Source organism: Elgaria multicarinata, chromosome 10, assembly GCF_023053635.1.
Source record: "Elgaria multicarinata webbii isolate HBS135686 ecotype San Diego chromosome 10, rElgMul1.1.pri, whole genome shotgun sequence".
Classification (NCBI taxonomy): Eukaryota; Metazoa; Chordata; class Lepidosauria; order Squamata; family Anguidae; genus Elgaria; species Elgaria multicarinata.
Genome location: NC_086180.1, coordinates 45670394 through 45691742, shown reverse-complemented (window position 1 = coordinate 45691742; position 21349 = coordinate 45670394). Strand labels below are relative to the sequence as shown.

At 43.1% G+C, this 21349-nt stretch overlaps 1 protein-coding gene across 1 annotated transcript in view; it reads right to left on the bottom strand.

The window, feature by feature from the left end:
- The window catches only part of SCOC (short coiled-coil protein), a 652090-nt gene that overhangs the window by 104922 nt on the left and 525819 nt on the right, over positions 1-21349 (bottom strand). The window lies entirely within an intron of this gene.

Below are 21349 nucleotides of genomic sequence, written 5' to 3'. Positions count from 1 at the left end.
AATTTGCATGTATAAAACAGCCATTACTGGGGGGCAGGGGGAAGAGTTTTCATGTTGCCATGTATAAATTCAAACACAACTTTCAGTGGTTGGCATTCTTCTTCTTTTTTCAGTTGTAAGTCCTGCTATCGTCAGCCCTAATTATCTTCTAGACTAGGAGTGCACAACCTTTTTGGCCCTGAGACTGACATTGGGTGTCTGCTGGAGTGGCAGGGTGCACTTGAGTACATGCACATGCATGCACATGCACATTAACATAAACTCACGACAGACAGCTTTCTCTCATGTGCGCGCACACAAATCCAATACCTTCCCAAGAGTATGTCAGAGGCCCAGCACCTGGCTTGATCAGATAACGTCAACACTTCTACCAGAAACCTCAGTTCTTAAGCCACACAGCTATCCTGAAATCCTGGTTCCTAGCCCTTCTCTCTCCTCTAATCCACTCCCTTGCTGAGGAATCCTGCCATCCCACACTCTGTTACCTTGAACTTTTCCAGAAAAAAAAGAAAATTCCAGAAATAATCTCTACGGTTCCTGACATAGAAGCCTATGGTTCCTAGAGCCTCTTAGGGAGCAGGCTGGAGCCTTCAAGCATTTATGGCCACCATTTATGCAGCAGGGGGAATTACATAATTTCCGGAGCCTCCATTGTCATGCTTCATTGTCATGCTCATTGGCCATGCGGGTGCTCAACCCGCTGATCTGTGAATGAGCTGCAGGCATCCTACTGGGTCTGGGAGGGGGCAGACACAGGGGAGTCTGTCAGACTCCCAGACCCAGTTGGGCACCTGCATCATCCCTACCTGGAAATGCAAAAGCAAATCTCATTTCAATGAAGTACATACTTCAAACCCCCTTCTGCAAAGAGCCACAATTAAAGATGAAAAGAGAGTGAGGTGAGGGAGATGCATTTTCAGTATCTCCACCAGCACACACGCACACACAAACACAGAGCTACCCATATCCCCCCCCCCCATTTTGAAGGCTCTCAGCACCCAAAATGGCTCCTATTTCCTAGATAAGCTGATGGGGAAAGTGAGGAATATACATATGCACATATAATGAGATGCTAGTCCACATAGAACTAAATGCTTGCTTAGGGTGTATGTGAGCTCTCTCTGCTGAGTTCTCTCAGCATTAATGACCAAAACCAAACCAAACCAGAATCATACAATAAAGCTCAGATTTCAGGTACAGAATGGAGACAATGTGGTTTCCAAAGTAACTGAGGGTGAAATTTACCCCTTGGTTACGATAGAGTACAATTCCCTGCTGTCTGAAACACTGGTAAACTTAGCTTAACTTTTCATCATTTTCAAGTTCAGTTTTGAGTTCAACTTTCTGTGATGTAACTCTGATCTTCAGAGTTGACACTCAAGCTGACGGAACATTGTTGTAAGCCTCAAACTTGAGGGGTTTTGTCTGATTGTTTAGTTAAAAAAAAGCATCCCACACAGATCTTCTTAAATCATTGTATAAAGTAACAAAGTATTGGGTAGAATGTAACTGGAGGTCTCCCAAGCAACCATCTAAAGCAAAATCAGTATGTTAATAAAATTTGGAAGGCTAAGGTTATATACAATGTTGCTCAGCAAGTGTAGCAAATAAGGAATCCTAATTTCTTTCTTTTTTTTAAATTACAGCATCATAATTTTCAATTGTTTCTTATGCAGAAGGCTTCCAGGCTTCTGATCAAACACCTGTATTTTTTTTCCTGGCCTCAACAATTGGCATGGCAGACTATCTGCCAAGGTCCTACAGCCTGTCAGAGAGCCCACTGGCATGAGCCCCCTTGATCTGCTCCTCTTCACCACTGCAATCTGCTGGTTCAGCCACCTCTTGCTCTGGCCCAGAGAGGTGTGCTCAAGCAAGCAGTGGTGCTGAGAAGGAGGAGGAGGAGAAGCAGCCACTGGCTGCTTGCTCACTGGCTGTCTGGCAAGTAAATAAACAAATGCTAGACATGAAGAGGAGGTGGAGGAGGAAGTGGAAGAAGCATTGGTGAGCTTTTCTAGACAAGGCATTTATTATATGCTCATGATTTCTTAATCACAATTGTGTTTACTGGTTCTTTGGATGATAACGTGATCCCCCATTTTTACCTCTGTTTTTTCAAAACACTTTCCTGGTTTTGTTTAGAATGGGGAAAATGGGGTATTATTTCTGAAAGCACTGTTTCTACTTGTGTATTTGTGCTATTCTGCTGTAGCACAGCTCCTCCTGGAGGTTATGTAGCAGAAAAACAGGAAAGGAAAAGCTTTTTACGTAGAGTTCGGATCTCAGTTCTGCGACAAAACCAAAAGTAGATACAATATTTAACAACCTTGTGTTAAAAGTTGTCAATGGTGGTGATAGAGTAAGCTCATGGGCGGGGGGGGGGGGACGGGACGGACAGCAGCACTGGGGCTGTCTTGTCCAAGAGCTTCCCAAAATCTGCAGCTAACACTGTTTTATATCTCACACAAGGTGTGTGTATATATACCATGATTATATATATAAACTTAAATAGGCAATGCCCAATCTTGCATTAGATAGTGACCTTCACCTTAGGCTGTTCAACTATAATACTAAGGCCGCCTTCCCCAACCTGGTTCCATCCAGATGTGTTGGGCTACAATTCTCCTTTACCTAGCCAACATGCCCAACACATCTGGAAGGCACCATATTTGGGCTTTCTGAATTTTTATTATAATCAGAGAGTTTCTTAATTTCTTGGTTATCATGTTTTATTGTTCTGTATGTACATTTCATTGTTGCTGCCTGCAATTTTAAACTTGATATCAAAATAAAATAAAATTCCATGAAGAAAATCCCCAGCATCCATATAAGTTAGAATGCTTTAAGAGGTTTGAAAGGTAGGCTTCCCACAACCAGAACACTATAGATTTAGGGTGCAGGGCAGACCTGTGCTCCACAGCACTGAAGCAATCCTTGCCTCCTAGTAGGTCGACGCAGGCAGCCAAGGCCTAGCAAAACCAAACATGGAGCAGCAACAAGTAGGCCATGGTGAATGGGAACAGCAGCTACCAGGACACAGTGAGCAGGAACCAGTGAGTAGCAGCCAACAAAACATACCCACTGCATCCTCCTCACTGCCTTCATATGCTGCATCAGTGAGCAGGATATGGTGAGCAGGAGAAGTGTGTAGCAAGTGACCATCAGCCAAGAGCATCTGCAACCACCTGCTTGCCGCTCCTGCATGCTACTACCACCTACTCCTGCATACTACTGGTACTACTCACCACATCCTGCTCCCTGCATCCTGCTTGCAAGGAGCAGGCACTGGTGAGCAGGAGGCAGCAGGCAAGGTGCAAGAAGAAATTAACAGTAGAATGCAGCATTGCAGCAAGCAGCAGGAAGTAGTAAGAGGGAGGATTCAGAGCAAGTCAGACCAGGGGTCCATCTAGCTCAGCATGATCTCCCACCTAGTGGGAGCCAGCATGGGCAACGCTCAGGAATGCTGGGAGTTGTGGTCCAAAACTTCTGGAGGGCACCAGGTTGAAGAAGGCCATTGTACATTGACTGGCAATGGCTCTGACTAGTGTTTCAGACAGCCGTCTATCTCAGCCATACCTGGAGACATTTTGACTGCAAAAGCTTTATTATTTATTTATTTAAGTTATCATTTATTATTCCTTTTTCTACACTGTCTTCTCTGCCACTGAGCTACAACCCTTGATGATACTCAATCCCACCCTCAGTTACGTGGTTATGGAATCCCTTCTCTTTCAAATTGATAAAGAGCATAGCCTGAAGGCAGACAATGCCACTGCCTCACTTCGGGCGTTACTAGACGAGGCTCTAGCGCGCGTTACCTTCCGCAGTCACGTCGAGGCTTCCAGATGACGTTCACGAGGATCCGCCGTTATCCCGCGGTGAAGCCTCTTTCTCCCGACTTTAAAAAAGTGAGTTTTAGGACGCCTTTTCCTGCTGTCCCGCGGTAATTCGGAGTACGTGTGGGAGGATGTGAGGTCACTGCGGTCCGCACTGGGCAGGAAAAGGCGTGCTAAGGGGGAGTGGTCAGCGGCTTCGGTCAAGCCGCCTCCTCCATTTGCGCGCAGTCCGGCAGCTGGGGCAGCGCGGCGGAGCGGCTTTTTTTTTTTATTTCCCCAGTGACAGTTTGCGCAGGAACGGAGGACCGGAAAAGTGGCTGGTGACTCCTTGCGGTGGGCAGCTACCGTGGCCGCATAATGGCGGTGCTGTACGCTGCCTGTTAGTGTGGGTACCAGGCTGGCAGAGGGCAGAGCTGTTTGTGGGCTGCTGCCATGGCTACGGCCAGATGTGGGTTGGCTCCTTGGGATGGGGCACAGGGCACAGAGGCGGTCATCGCCGCCGACACCTCAGAGGCATGATGGGAGATGTAGGCACAGAGTGCCCATGCAGACGATTGACCTCGGGTCATATGACACCCGCCACGACCCCCATCAGGAAGTGAGCGCATCAATGTTGACCCTCAACAGCACCAGCAGCACTTCGGCTGGCACTGGCACTGCCGCCGCTGCCGCCGCCAGGGCCGGCGGCGGCATCGCTGACGGCTGCGCAAGTTTGCGGTCTTTCGGACGTGCGCAAACCGTGCAGCGAGCGAAAAAAAAAGCCGCGGCAATCAGGCCGGTGTGGCTGCGCAACCGTTCTCGCGGCGGCAGCAGCACAACCGGCGCAAACTTCCGCCACAAATCGAAGGCAGGTGTGGATGATGAGGCGTCACGGCTGAACGGGAAAAGCCGCTTTCACCGCTCCTCAACGACGGAACACCCGGTACGTCTAGCAACGCCCTTCCTGAAACCAAATAGATCCGGGTCTATTCAGATGACGGAAGCAAGCTGGGATATAAATGCAATAAAATTAAGGGGTTTTTTTAAGCTATCTAAAAGGAAAACTACTGCAGAAACGTTCAACATATTTTGCTTCTTCCATGGAATATATTAAGAGATAATATTTGAACTAAGTGGAAATCACAGCTGCTTTGGGAAGTATAACTCCAGGTACAGTGATCTAGCCACCCCCCACCCCACCCCCAAAAAATAATCTCAGAAAGAACAGCTGGTTAAAAAACTTGAAACACCAATTTATATTTATATATTCATGGGTATGTTAATGGACATCAGCAGGGAGGACGCGCTCCCACACTTGCTAGAAATCAACAGGGAAGCATCCTATGCGCAATACAGTTCTCTTCTGCATTAAACTTAAGTCAAGTCAATTTTCACGGACACATGGGCCACAGCCGTGGCACTTAATTCTTTTTGATCTTCAGCCTGTTGAATTTCACGTCCCACTGTGCTCCCCTGCCGTTTATTTTTAACTGCTAATTTGTTTGGACATCATTAAAAAGAAAGTACTCTGATTTCTTCTAGTAATAAGGCACTGAGCTGCCTGTCAAGTCCTTTTAAAAAGCAAGGGCCAGAGAGCAACAGCAAGAACCAAAGATAATGGACTGTTGACAACTGGGAAACAGGTAAAGAATCACACACCAGGTGTCCTTACATAGCCAGTTCTTCAGTTCATTCCACCCATCTACTGCCAAAAAATAAATAAAATAAATGTACCTCTAAATTGTCGTTGCTGTTGGGCACCTGGAAAAACTGCACATAAGATCTAGAAGAGGAGAAAATATTCCTGGACTATTTGCTATTTGATCCATCCTCACCCACAATTCTGATGCTATCAATTATTATTTAGTCAACAGTATGCTGAAAGCTGTGGTTCAATGAATATGGATTAGTCATTTTGGTTAATTATGTGTAAAAGTTGGATTAATCTCTGTTGGATAATTCTTTAAACTGTAATTTAATTGAGCTTTAAAAACAAACAAAACTAAGGAGGTGATCCTTGAGAAAAGAAATAGGTTTGGGGTCCAGCAAAATTGATAACACAACCCTATCCATATTTACTCAGAAGCAAATACCACTGATTTTAATGGGGCTTCTTCCAAAATAAATCTCCGGAGGATATCAACCTTGGATTGATTACATATTTTTTGTATGAAGTGAAAAGGTACCCTAATTGTTCAGGTAGACGATTGTTTTCTTTAAAAAAAATAATAATAATTAATATATATATATATATATATATATATATATATATATATATATTCTCCTTTGTAAGAAAAGGGAGTGAAACATCACATAAAAATGAAATGTTTTTATTGAACAGTCAACTAAAACTCAGACAAGTAATTGATGAAGGCAGGATCTACATGGGGGATTTACTCTGGTGCAACTCGCCTCACACACACAATGATGGCACATGTCTTTCCTCCCCTCTCCACAGCAACCACAGGTTCTCATGCCATAAAACCCACATTTTGCAAAGCCGTTTTGGAACCGATTTTCTCTTTAAAGCAGTTTCTCTGCGTTTTGAAACTCACTGTTGCTCTGAGAGAGGGCTGGGCGATTGGAATTGCGTTTCCGCTCATTCACTGCTTCGCATAGGTGAATAACTCACACATCTCACATGGCTCTGCTCAGCAGAATGAACTGAAATGCCAGATAAACATGTCTACTCAGAAATAAATCACATTGTTCCAATTGCACTTACTCCTCCTTCCCCTTTCTCTCCAATTGTTGATGATGTGTTGTTCAATTGCAGGAGCCCAGCCTCATATGCAGAAAATAATGCAGTTTCTCCTGCTGACATTTGCCCAGTGACAGCATCCTCCCATGTATGCACTGCATTAGCTGGCAATATGTGCTACAGAAGAAGTAGATCCGAAATGATGAAAAACTGATTTTAAACTGAATCACCTCAGAAAGTGTCTCCATGTAGATGGGGCCCAAGCTTTTGTTGATTGGGTGGTAGTTCTATTGGACTAGATATTACATTACCAGATACTTTGTGGTGACTTTATAGAATGTAATGGATGCTCCCTATAATAGCCCCCGTGGGTACTGAACATGTGAAGGCAGTAGTGAGCATATGTGGGTTATCCTTGCCTGGATGCCGACACATGTCCTAGCTGTGCTCCCCAGCTGCCATGAGTTCAGCATTAATCAGATTAAGTAGATATACACTCAAAAGGTTCTTCCTAGCTGCTTCACACATTCAGAGCCCAAGGGTACCAAATGAACTGTATAGGGCTAATATAACAACTTGATGTAAGGTGGTGTATAAATGTAATAAATTAATTAAAAATAAATATACAAACATCACAATGCATTTTTTTAAAAAAAATATCTGAAAATGTTTTCCCAGGGCTCATTTAATTAGTACCTCAAAACCAATTAGTCCCCAAAACCTTCAAACTAGAGCTGTGTGCAGATGGCCCCTCCAGAGGGAGGAGAAATTCTCAACCGTTTCTCAAAAGTAGGGCTCACCATCAGCAAGGTTTGTGGGACAACTTCCTCCTTTTTCATAAGGATTTTTTTGTTTTTGTTTTGTACTGCCATGCAAGTTGCAATAGCATCAATTCTGTTGGCAGACTAGTCCCAATTTTGCATCCTCCACCAATGCAGCTGTGAGGGTGGCAGGGTGGTGCCTAACTCCAGGTGGAACTAACGCTGTGCCAGAATCTGTCCTCCAATTTCCTGAAAGGTTTCTTCCCCCATGAAAGGAGCTCCCATTTTTCTGCCTCATTCTCAGGGCAATTTATAATTTGTTTTGCTGCCCTCCAGTACCACCTTTACTGGGGTTCCAGAGAGTGGTTTAATGTTTCAGAACTCATCTTTGTATTTAAGTTCTTGAACTAGTTACTTTTCTTTTAGTCTCACCTGTTTACCTGCTGGGAAATGATTTTTTTGTGACTGGCCATGCTCCCCATGGCAGCCTTTTTATGAATGGGCAAGGCCTCCCTGGCAGCCATTTTGTAAGAGCACTCACGGTATTCTTTCAATGTTCCAAATGAGTCCACAGGCCTAAAAAGGCGGGGGACCCCTGATGGTGTTTGTTTTGATTTTGTTGTTGCCATGTCATTCTTGCTGATTTTTCGTTGTTGCCATGTTGGAGAAGGATGTGGTAGACCTATAGATCTATTGTGGTCTCACTCCAAGTAGCAACTTGGCTTCCTGCTGACAACTCAAAGCCTAGGTGAGAATGCAACATAGCCTTTGAAGGTCACTTGCAGCTCCCATCCATCATAAATAATTGCATAATGATGTTCTACTCAAGCCTGTTCCCTTTTCTCTCCAAGGCCTTTGGCCTTTTTCAAATATGTTAGCCTCTGCGATGCAGCTCTGAAGTACTGTTAGATCCATGTTTTATTTAAAGCAATTAAACATGCTGGACTTGTCTAAAGAAGAAAAAGGGATTGCATTCAAATCTAAATGTGTACACAAGCATTGAAGGGGAGTTGAAAAGGAAACACACTGGGCATGAAGTTAATTACTGCAGCGTAGGAAGATAGTTAATCTCCCTAGAGTAAGTAGTTTCACAATAGTAGACAGATACTTTGCTGTCTTTCTATGCTTTGTGTTGCTATTCGATTTGGAAAGAAAGCTTCCAGTGTTGGAGATTCGATCATTAGGCACATAGTCAACCGGGTTTGTGATGAGTGTTTAGACTGCCTGGTGAATTGCCTGCCTGGTGCGAAGGTGGCGGATATAATTCACTGCTTAGGTAGCCTAGCTGATAGTGCTGGTATGGAGTCAGTGGTCATGGTCCATGTGGGGAAATGTAGTCATGATGTCCTGGAAGCCAAATTTAGGTTGCTAGTACCATCCAGGCCAATCAAGTTGGCTTTCTCTGAAATGCTACCAGTTCCGTATGCAGGGCTAGGTAGATGTGAAGCTAAGGAGTCTCAGTGCACTGATGAGATGGTTTGTTTAGCTTGGGGGAAAAGGAGAGTAAGGGGAAACAAGATAGAAGTGTACAAAATTATGCATTTTGTGGAGAATGTGGATAGTGAGACATTTTGGATAAATTCCTGGAGGAGAAAGCTATCAATGGCTACTAGTCCTGATGGCTATGTGCTACCTCAAGCACATGAGAGGCAGTAAGTCTATGTACACCTGCAGCTAAGGAACATGGGTGGGATAGTGCTTTTGCTTGTGGGTTCCTGGTTGGCCACTGTGTGAACAGAATGCTGGACTAGATGGACCCTTCGTCTGATCCAGCATGGTTCTTCTTATGCTCTTAAATGGAAGCTTTCATTCCAATGCAACTGGCAGATGCAGGGCCTTCCATTTGGATTGGGACCACAGCAGGGGACAAAAGGTTAAAGACTCCTTTCCCTTACCACCACCACCACCCACCCAGCCACCCACCTATGACAGATCCCAATCTGATAATACTGACCCCTCACCTGCAATTACTTAAGAAAAACTATCATGCACTTGTTACTGGTGTGAATGGTGTCATATCCAATTCGTTCTATGGCCTCCATCAGGAAAGCCTTGCAAAAGGCCAGAGATTAAAATATAAAATCTCAAGGACATCTTGCCTATATCTACATTAGTCCTTTCACTAATAAACCAACACTGGCCTGCGTTCACTGAATTAGGTAGAGGGAGGGAGGCATTGTCTCTGCAAAAATATACACCCACTGCATGCATGTAGGCTCGCTCTCTCTCTCTCTCTCTCTCTCTCTCTCTCTCTCTCTCTCTCTCTCTCTCTCTCTCTCTCTCTCTCTGACATGATCAACAACCCTGCAAAGGCCAGTTCCCTGGTCATGGGTACCTAATGGAGGCTGCAGTCAGCTCTTGAGCCAAATGAATACATGGAAGGAAGGGGCAGCGATAGCAGGCGAAACCTCATTTTCCCCACCCACCTCTGCACGTGTTCAGGGAAAAGTGTGACTGTCCTGTGAAAAAGGCATGGCAACCTGCAAGAGCAAGACTTTGAAACAGGTTGGTGGCTTTTATTTCAACATTCCTGACAGAGTAATGAAGCTGACAGATAGCAAGGCTAGGGCTCCACTGGGACGTTGAACTCCATTAACCCAGTACTATGTGCTACTTGCTCAATAATGTTCCAAGATTAGTGTGTGTGTGTGCGTGAGAGAGAGGCCAGATCTACACCAAGCAGGTTATAACACTTTGAAAGTGGTTTGAAAATGGTATATGGAATGTGCCCTGGGCCCCAACAGTTTCAGTGCACTTCAAAACTGTTATACATAGGTAGTGTAGACCCTGCCTGAGAAAGAGAGAGAGAATACTTTTTATTGGATCAACATTTCTGACCCTTCCACCTCTTAAAGCCATAAAAGTGATCTTTGTACAAATACTCAAGTACAAATACACACACGTAGCACATCTGATATGGACACTGTTCATTTGGAAGATACAGTGCACTTTCTTTTAGAATACATCACTCCTCCGATGCATTAGAAAGGGAAACACTGTGATTTCATGCCTGATGTGTGCACTTTGGATTCAGGTCTCCCTATGGGCAAGTGAACATTTAGTAAAGGGGCTCTACCTTAGGTGTCGCTGGTGGATCATTTTTCTCACCACCATCCCAAAAGCTCCTCCCAAGACACTGGCAGGGGAGCACTCAGAAATAAGGAACTGGTTTTAAATTTGTGTACTGACTTGCAAATACATTGCATCATTTCACCAACACTGTGCTTGCCACTGAACTTTGAGTATGCCTAATCTGCTTGTTGTTCCAGTTTCTTGGCCATCCCCTCCCCTTGGCAGAGTATGATCGTTATGGAGGAATGCAAATTTCACTGCATACTTTGTCGATTTCTTGTTGATATTAATTATAACAAAGAGCTTTAGAGGAAGCAATGAATGTTGAAAATACACTTAGATCATACTGCAAAAGAAACAATCCGTATATGCCATATTGTCATGTTGGCTCAAAGACATTTGCTTTCTTTTGGCATGTTTACTTATCACTGTTTTATATGCACTAGAAAGTTTTAGGATTGTGGCTACTAATGTCAACAATTTATTATATTTTCCTCTCCCACTTTATCACACTGTCAAAGTTCAAATTCATTAAGTCCTTATAATAATTAGTATATGAACTCATAAAATGTTCTTAAAAGAACCAATTCAGTTAGATTTAATTTTAAAAAGTTAGCATTTCTCGCTGCCTTTCCTAAAATGCACAGAAATTTTTGCTTACTGTACATGCAACACCCTACAAGTAATCATTTAACAATCACTCCAGGTATAGGCATGAATGCTTAGGAAATGGATAGCAGGATGCATCATGAGCTACGCCTCCTCTCCACCAGAAACCATGCTCCCCCTTAATGAGGTTGCTGTCAAAAGTATATGAGAGGAGTATCCATGACCTGCATCCCTAATTCTAAGGGTGTTTTCACTAGAAGCAGGCACAATCTCTCTGTTAGATACCTAGCAACATATAGGCCCCGTTCAGACAACACGCTAAACCATGCTGCTTAACCACAAAATGTTAGAGAAATCTGCAACAGATTCAAATGGGTTAGGATTCCTTTGAATCTGTCATGCAAATTCTGCAGCATAATACCAGCTTTTTCCATGTTGCATGGATTCTGCTGACTTTCAGTCCATTTTACTACGGGGGTGGGGGTGGGATTTGCACAAATTCATATTAATAAATTTTATTTCTTACCCGCCTCTCCATTCCAATCAAGGCAGGGAACAACAATAAACGATAAAATACATAAAACTGAATTAAAACATAATATACATTTTAAAAAAATCCTTAAACCCCCCACACTAATGCAGACTTGTGCTTATATGCACGTGTGCAAGTGGAACAAAATTCTTGTACATTCCTAAAGAATATATCCGATTCTGTCAATGAGCAGACACGGGAAGGAAAGACGCCTGACAAACCACTAAACACAGACGGAATGAATTTAACCAATTCCATACATCCCTCGTCCTTCCCACAGCTTCAGAGAGAGTGTCGTTCCAGGATTCTATTTGCTGAGTGTGTGTGTGTGTGTGTGTGTGTGTGTGTGTGTGTGTGTGTAAATAACTATGTGTGTGAGAGAGCATAAACAGCTTTAATGTGAAGAGATCCCAGATGACTCTGAAATAGGAAGATTTCCTACCAGCTTCAGTTCTGTTCTGTCTGGATTCAGCTTCAATATGTTTAACCTCATGCACAGCTTCCAGACACCTGTTTAAGGCCAAGATTCCCTGGGTTTGTAGATCAAGAAATGCAGAGCTTGGTATCATCAACATATCAATGGCGGCAAATCCCCTGGACTTCACACTGATGTTCAACACCATCAGCAATAATACTGATCCATGAGGGACAAAGTAGGTCAATTTCCAGAGTGCTGAACTAGTCTCTCTGGTTACCACATTGAATAGTGTCAGTTAAAATCCTTAAAACCATTGGAAAATCAGCCTACTAATTCTGAACAGATGTTCAAGCTGGTCTAAAAGAATAAGAAGAGCTACACTCTCGACAACTACTGAGAGGCTGAACAGAATCAATGGGGAAATCCTCCTTCATCAAACTTCAGACAAGAGCCACTAAGTCTCTGTCAGACCTACTACCAGATAAAACCCTTCATTAAAAAGCTTCCAGTATGCTTCATCCATAAATAATTAAACTTCCTTTCTACCACATGTGCAAATCATTCTAATCTCTAATTAGCATTTTTGCATAATTATGATGTTTTAAGGACTCACTACCCTTTTTAATATCCTGCTCTCCCTCAAAGAGACATTTGACCACCGTCCACAAATTTCAGCCTTAGTCATTTTAGCCAACCATGAGACTCAGCTGTAGTAGACAACTGGCTGTCCTCATAACGCTCTGAAGAATAACTTCCAGAGCGGTGTCTGTGCCTGTCTGTTCATGGCAACCAGCAAAGATTCTTATGGCGCTTTAAAAACTATTTTGTTATAGCATAGGTAGTACCCTCAGAAGCTGGTCTATTTGCCAGAAGATAGACAGGGAGAGCAATCCTATGGGGAAAGGGGGCATTCCCAAGGGTGGGGAGGTGAGGAGACCAGGGTGACTGCCTCATGCTGTTTCCTATCGCTGCCCCAGCCTCCTTCCGTCTCCCTTGGAGGCACCACTGCTAGATGGGCAAAATTGCCCATCTAGCAGAAATGCAGGGTGGCTGCAAGGTCAAATTGCCACTCTCCTGCTCTCTGCTGCATTGGATAGTCAGCAGCCTTCAAGTTCACAGGCTGCCATCGGGATAGATGGTGCCTTTGTTGCCCATGATAGCTAGGAATTATAGGAGTTGCAGTACAATACACCTGGAGGGTACCGGTTTGGGGAAGGCTGCTTTAGGGAAATAAAATTTCTGAGCAGAGGTGCTGCTTTCCTAATGTCATTAGCTAAGGTCTGCGCCAGATGTAATAAGACAGGTGTAAAATGTTGCACTGGAGAAATGGGATTGGTGGGTTTTTAAAATAATAATTTTAGCTTTACATTTTTATTCCTGGTTTGCTTAACAAAGAATTTTATTAAAGTTGAGAATTAGTATTATGGAATTTTATCATTAACTTTTTTTGGGGGGGTGTCATTTTCAATTATTAGTCATTTTCTCTTATCTATGCTTAATTTTTACTTTTGTAATACACTAGATATTTTCCTGACCTAGAGTTAAAACCCAAAACACACAGGTTCCCCTCACTCTCCATACTCAGGAGTTTAATCCACAAAAGTTTAGACTACAATAAATGTTAGTCTTTGTTGCCTTCGATTTCTGTTGTTTATTCTCAAGAATGTTACCTTATCATACATACCTTGTTTTGATTTTTATCTATTCCACTCCGTTGCTCAATATTTTCTGTAATCTGTGTGGGAAGAGAAAAACTGCCAGCCAAGAATAGCTTCAGTCTCTTTGGGAAGAAACAACAACCCACAGCACTAATATATAATCCATATAAGGAAGTTGCCACATTTCTTGTATTCCTGTGGTTGCTTCCCCCCAGAAAGTTATATTAAAAACAACTCTTGTGCTCTACAAATAAAATGTTATAAATACAAATGGCTTTCTGGGTTATATTTCCCAGATCTTCTTTTCTCCATGAGTTATTGCCCTAGATTAGATTCAGAATAAGGATCAAACACACCATTAATTCGTGACCAATCCACCAAGAACTTCTGTTCAGCTCCATTCATTTCAATGAGACTTGCACAGGAGCAATGCTGAGTAGATTTAATCATTATTATGGTGCTTGGAATGCTTTGTGACTAGATGCTACTCTGAGCACTGCACATAAATTCAAGGGTTGTGGGGGGTGGGGAAAATGCTGAGAAATGATGGGCCCAATGTCTTAAGAACAGGAGAAGGGTTATGCTGGATCAGACCAAAGGCCTATCTAGTCTGACATTCTGTTTGCACTGTAGCCAACCAGATGCTTATGGGAATCCACATGAGTGCAAGAGCAATTGGGATTGAGGTGGATACTGGCTCTGATACTGAAGTTCATATATAGCCACCATATCTAGTAGCCACTGATAGCCTTATCATCAGCTATGAATTTGTCTAACCTCTTATAAAGCTGCCTAAGTTAGTGGGCATTGTTACATCTTGTGACAGTGAATGCCATAGTTGTGTGAAGAAGTACTTCCTTTCAACCTGTCTTGCTTCATGGGATAGCTAGTAGGTGTTTAGGGACATAGGAAACTGCCTTATGCCAAGCCAGACTATTGGTCTATCTAACTACATATTGTACAGAATGAAGTAAGAATTCAGTCCCGCAATTTGAAGGTAAAAATGGAAGAATAATATTGGTTTTGATGCAGGGCAACTTTATAGCACCAAGGGTTGCTCCCAGACACCATGGATGAGACCTCCAGTTAAGGAGGCAAGCGTTCTTAATGCAGCAACAGCAGCTAGTCTTTGTGATAATTAACCATAGAAAAAGACAATAGGGGGAAAAGAAATGTTGTGGGATTGTTCAGAGATGATGCTCTCCAGCTAATAAAGCATGAACAGTCATTGTGTCCAGACTCTCCCTCTTCCTCTTCTCTCCTTTCTCTCCTCCACTTGTGCACCATAGTAGAATACTTCCAGGCTTTAATAAGACAGTTTGCTGTTACACCTGAACTGGGAAATGATATTTTAAATCTTTGTTTAAAAACGGGGGTATGAAACCAGGATCAGACACTGCATTAGTAAACAGAAATTAAATCATGCTTTCCCTGTTTTGATGTAATGGGGAAATGTAGTTTAATAAACTACAATACAAGCATCAAAGTGGGGCATGAGAGGGGAAAGTCGAAGACAGAGCAGCAGGTGGGCTCATTTTTGGTCTAAATCATGATTTATTAGTCGTAGATAATTTCATCTGAACTGGGCCCCTGTGAAAAGGCCCATGGCATTGTAATAAATGAAGATCAAAACAGCACAAAACCTAACCAAGAAATTGTGCAGTACACACACTGCCCAACTCTTCTATCCTCTATGAATTTATTCACTTTTTATCACAACTTATTTTCAAATATGCATTTCAATGGACTATTCAAGTAAATGGAAACTCCGGAATGGATGTTAAATACTTTACTGTTTAATCCCAACATTAAGTTTCAGGGGCCTGCTGGATATATTCCAAATTTAGATACTAATAAAGGCAGTCTGGAGTTTAATCTTTGCAATGCTAAGCAGAGCAAAGTATATCGGATTTGGCGTCAGTCAAGCTACAAAGCGGGAGCTGTGAGGGGAGGGAGAATGAAAAAATATAATTGTTCCAGGCACAATTTAAATGCCCATCAGGTCAATATCTCATGAATAAAAAGTTTCAGCAGCAGCAGCCCTTCAAATCAAGAAGCAGCTTCATTAGCCCTCTTGGCTCCAGCGTTTTCCAGTTCGCCACACAAGTCAAGGCATAACACAAGTGGCTACTCCGAGAAGTATCCAAGCCAAGGAGTGGTCCCAATCATTCCCATTAATGGTGAGAGCTCCTTCTTCCTCCTGCAAAGTATCCATGCTTAGAGTTCATGCTATACTGAATCAATCTTCTTGCTTGCTGCTGAACTCTGTCGGTTCGGGGTGAGTTCAGACTCTCCTCCAGGAACTCCTCTTTAGCTCATTAGAGACTCCTTCGTTCTCTCCTTTTGCACATTGCAGCACTATTCCAGCCCAAGGGAAGAAGAAAGCCAGGCACGACTCTTTCAGACAACTAGGCAAGCTATTTTTATGCGTTCGCCTGAAGGGGTTTGTGCCGCAGACAAGGGAGGCCCACGGTGCAGCGTCAGCATTGCCATCATAGAGGATTTAAAACAAGAGCTTCAGTTCGAGGCCCAGCGGCAGCAACTCAAGAGCATGTATCAGGGTACCCAAAGGAGCATTAATACAAAAGGAAGGTTAAGAAGTGAAGTGTGTGTTGAGGATGGTGGGGTGGGGAACAATCCAACAGGAAGTACCATTGCAAAACCTGTACAGTCCGGGCAAAATGGTCTGCAGTTGGTTTATTTGCCCTTATTTTTGAAATACGTATGTGACCTCATTCACTGAGTGCCAATGCTTAACTGACATCAACTGCCCTGTGGGAAAGAAGGGGCAAGGGCAGGCAATGGACACCTCAGGCCTTGCTCCATTTGGATCACCACCACCACCACCGGGCCAACTGACATCAACTGCCCTGTGGGGAAAAGGAGTGAGGGAGAGAGGAGCAGGCAAAGGGAACATCAGGGCCTGTTCCAGTTAGACAGCTGCCCCCCAGAGCCAACTGACACCAACTGTCCAATGGGCCAGAAAAAGGAGCAGGGGAGGCAAGAACAGGCAACGGGAACGTCAGGGCCTGAACCTATTGGACTGCCCCACCCCAGGCCCAACTGACACCAGCTGTCCATGGAAAAGATAAGCAGATTCTGGCTCCTGGTCAGGTGAGCTGGGTATGTTGTTCAGTTTCGGTTTTTGAGCAGTTGGTTTTTACTCATCAGTTGTATTTTATAAATATTGTAAGCCACTTTGAGGAGGCTAGTCCAAAAACGGGGAGTAAATTGACTAAATAAATAATACTTATGAAGCCAAAATGGCATCGTCCATACTCATGAGGGAGGTAACAGCTTGGGAGAACTCTCAGATTTATAGATGTAACCCTCCCCACAAAAAATATCCATCTTCCCCAGTATTATGGACACTGACTGGCAGCAGCTGTCCAGGGTTTCAGGCAGTTTTCCTGCCCTAACTGGAGGGACCAGGGATTAAACCCATGATTCCTGCATGCAAAGGATGTTTTGTACCATGGATTTATGGCTCCTCCTGTGGCCGTGGGGTGTGGGTGGGGACAGAAAATTGAAGGGGAGCGATGGCATGGCTAGCCAGCTGAGACCTTGAACAGTGGGACTGTGCTACACCAGAACATGTTAGTGTTTTTCCTAATCATTATATATTTTCCATAATCATGAAATCAGATTTGAGTTAACAGTGAGGATTCCCCAGTGCTGTTGCTTTGCTACATGTAGGGTTTTCCTAACTGAGACATCTGAACCTGGAGCCCGTGGGTTAGGTGAGGGTTAAACAACTCTCGCATAACCCTAAAACAGACCATGGGTTGGAATGGTCCCCATGTTTGAATGGCACAAAAGCCACATTCATTGCTTGAATGTTCAGGATGGTGCCTGTGGGCCCATCATGTCTTAAATAAACTGTACTAAAACTATGAAGGAAACTTTTCCACATGCAGGGATTTATGTCATTTACATGAGTGGAAGCTGATGGGGTGGTGAATCTGCTCCTGGCTTCAGTCAGAACCAGTCAGAACTTTAAAGGAGATACCTGACTGAAACCCAGAGTAGATTCATCACCCTACTGACATCACAGACACCAGCCTCCACTGGTCATTTATGTAAATGACATAAATCCCTGCAGGTTCAGATGACATGACAAATCACAGTTGTGGCTTGAATATCCAAAATGGCTGCTGGGATGCACTGTAACCCATCTGTTTGATCGTGCCTTACAGCAAATTTGCTCAGCAAGGAAGCCTCAAAGTGGGCTCAGACTGAGCCGCATGGGAACTGGTTTTAATGTTGTCCTAACAGCCAACTGATTAATTTTATTTACATTATAAATTAGCACTAGGCGCTCTGGTGGCTGAGCTTGTCCAGGGGTCGGTGCAAAATAATTATTCCATTTGCAGCTCTACTTGCTTAAGGCTTTGCCGTATCGAGTATGAAGCTAATTTTCTGCCTCCGCTTCCCACTTTGAAACATGAAACATACTAAGTAAATGGCTTTGGGGCAGGGAAAAGAGCAAAAGTTGTGCAGATGAGTAAAGTTGAGGAGGTAAAGCAATTTTGCAAGCAAGCCTCATTCTAGTCCAGGCTGATTATCGTATTCTATGGGATCCAGATTTAGGAATATGCAATCATAGAATCATAGAATCATAGAGTTGGAAGGGGCCTATAAGGCCATTGAGTCCAACCCCCTGTTCGATGCAGGAATCCACCCTACTGCATACCTGACAAATCTACCTCCACCTCTTCCTCTTCCTCATGACAGCCTCTCTGACCTGCAATGGGCTATGGTGTGAGTGGTGTGTAAACTTCTGCAAGCACCTTGGATAGCTATTTTAGAGTTTTGACTAGTTCTGAATGGTTCTGACTGAAACCTGGACTGGATTCACATCCCCACTGACAACAGAGCCACCAGCCTCCACTGCACAAGCTCTACCCCCGAGCTATAAACTTTGGCACGAGATTCCATTGCCTTCTATTGTAATAATTTTGCATTCATAATGACGTTGAACACTCCAAAACATGGCAACCATGCCACCAGAAAATGGATTTAATTTTTTCTGCACCAATTGAATGGGCAATTTCTCCTTCTCCTAGAAGAACACCTCTTTCCATCCCTGTTCCCCAAGTGCTAGTCTACAGAGTTAACAAAGCCTGATGAAATATTTGAATTTTGAACACCATTACCCCCATTCCTTCACATTCACTGAGCACATGCCTCAGGTGAATACATAGCTGACAAATCAAATGTAAAACCTGCACTCAGCCATCAATATTTAATAAATGGCTCCGTCCATGTCCCTTTGCTTCTTCTCTCTGATACATTAAATTGGGATGGTGATACAAGTTATGAATAGAATAAAAAAATTAGCATGGAAGGCTCAATTCTCCTCTCCTTAAAGTGAACCTCTCACTTTCTAGGTATTAGAAATCAAGACTTTGTCTAAATTTCATTATATTTTCTTCAGGTTCTAGATATTGACACATATTCAGATAAAACTACATGAGGTGGAGACAGCACTTAAGCTAAATCTGTTACCAATGTAGTGATAGTTTTCCTTATAGTTCAAAATTGCTGTATCAGTTCAATTGAACTCCAGGGCTTTCTGACTGATAGAGTAATGGGTTGATTGTCTATTTCTTGTTCAGTACTAGCTTTGAGTGATCGATTGCTCTGGATGGCATTCCTATTCGATGCATACAGTGATTTTGAGGGCCTCAAACTCTTAGAAATAAGAATCTGGATGCCAATGTGGAGTTTCATGTTCTGGGTCCTTCCTTACGTGCAGCCACATTCTGCTTTTTAGAATACCCCCCTTTTCCTGTCCTTCGAGCCTAGTGTAAATCCTTGGGTGGACTAGTCTGTCCATCCAAGAGTATGCTCACATACTGGCTTGATCAAGATACGGCTCTGCCTCAAACGGTACAATATACCTAATTTAGATTTTTAATTATACTTTATGTCCATTGATTTCTTTTTTGTATAGCCACTGAAGAAGGCCCAGGAATATAGGTTACCGGGCCAAAACACCCTGGGCTACTTTGGAGAACAAAATTCTAGTTTTCACATCTTGAGACCATGGGCCGGATCTACACTACTGCTTTAAAGTGCTTTATAACAGTTTTAAAGCGCTTTAAAGCAGTAGTGTAGATCCGGCCTGAGTCTCTCCTTTTGATTTTAGATGTTCTCCAGTTTTGTTCCATTGCTTTCTTGCAACGTCTCATTTGCCTTCTGGGTAGGCCAATCTTAAGTTCTTTTATAGTTAATAAACTTGAGCTACTTAGGTCAGGTTTATTGTCACTCCTCTATTGTAACACCAATGCTCACTTCAGAGGTTTACAATTCAGATTTAGAACAACTTCAAACCTGCTAAATTATGATCTTCAACACTCAAGGAATCCTGGGCTCTGTGACTTTGTCATGAGAGCTAGTGTGATGCAATGGACAGAGTGTTGGAGTAGGAGTGAGCAGATCAAGGTTCAAACTTCTATTCAGCCATGAAATTCACTGGGAGACCTTGAGAACCTCCCATTCAGAACCTGAAACCCCAAACACCGGACCGCAATTGAAAAGCACAAGCACAATGCTAATTTTCTATCCAATGAATCAAAAACAGTTGCATCTGGACCAGGTCATTGACCTGATATGATGTTATTGTAAATTGTGTGTTATTTTTACACTTTTACATTATTTCCACTGGGGGGGGGGGAAATAAAATAAAATAATGTGTGTTATTTAAGAATGTAAGAAGAGCCATATTGGAACAGACCAGGGATCCATCTAGTCAAGCATTCTGTTCACACAGTGGCCACAGAGGCTGTTGTCCAGGTACCCACAAGCAGGACACAAGTGCTACAGCCCCCACCCACCCATAGGTTTACTGCCTTTGATCCTAGAAATAAAGTGCTTAAAATTTTAAAACAACAACAACAACAACAACCATATGCAGGAGAAATCAAAGCAGACCAATTGGTCCATCCCTAATCACAATACTTACCACCCAAGATCAGATTAGGCTATATGCTGACCTAGAAGACTCCTCTCAAGGTTAACATCGCTTTGGATTTTGGCCTTCGGATTTGGCTTTTTCAGAAGGAGCTTTGGTTCTACCTGTTTCTACAGAGGTAGCATCGACTGTCTCTTTTTGAGCTCATTTACAGATTAATACACGCAGTGCAATGGGTTGAAGATCAGTAACTTTCAAGGACTAGCTGGTGGGGAGCCCCCCTCTTAGCAATAAACCATGAGGAAGTCAAGATTTACAGTTTGCCCTAGTCAGGAGGGAATGGGATTTCAGAGCAGCCTCTGGAGTTATTTTATTGTCTGGAAAGAAGGCTGCAAGACCTACCAGATCCTGTTGCGACAACAGAGAAGCTTGTTTGCTGAGGCAAAGAGTTAAACATTCTAATACACGGGATCTCTAGAAACCTGACATAACCATGGCCCAAGAGTGCCTGAGTTTCCACTAGCCTCTTGACCACATCATGAGATGTGCCATGTTTCTGATGTGGGCTGGCTTCTCTTTACTTTCATATAGCATAGTTCAAGCCATTAGCACTTATCATAATTATAATTTTTGCTCCCACTAACTATAGATTTTTCTGTCACCTAGAAATATATGGTTTGCACACTAGATCAGTGGATTATGAGAAACAATTAGTTTCCCCCAAAATCCTCATTTTTATTCCTCTTCTTGCCTACAACGTAGCAGCTAATTTTACACCAAGGACCTAATTACTTCAGTTCTCCTGGCATTTTTCTTCTGGGCTTCAAACAATCATAAAGACTGTGTAGCGGTGTCTGAAGTCCTCATTAG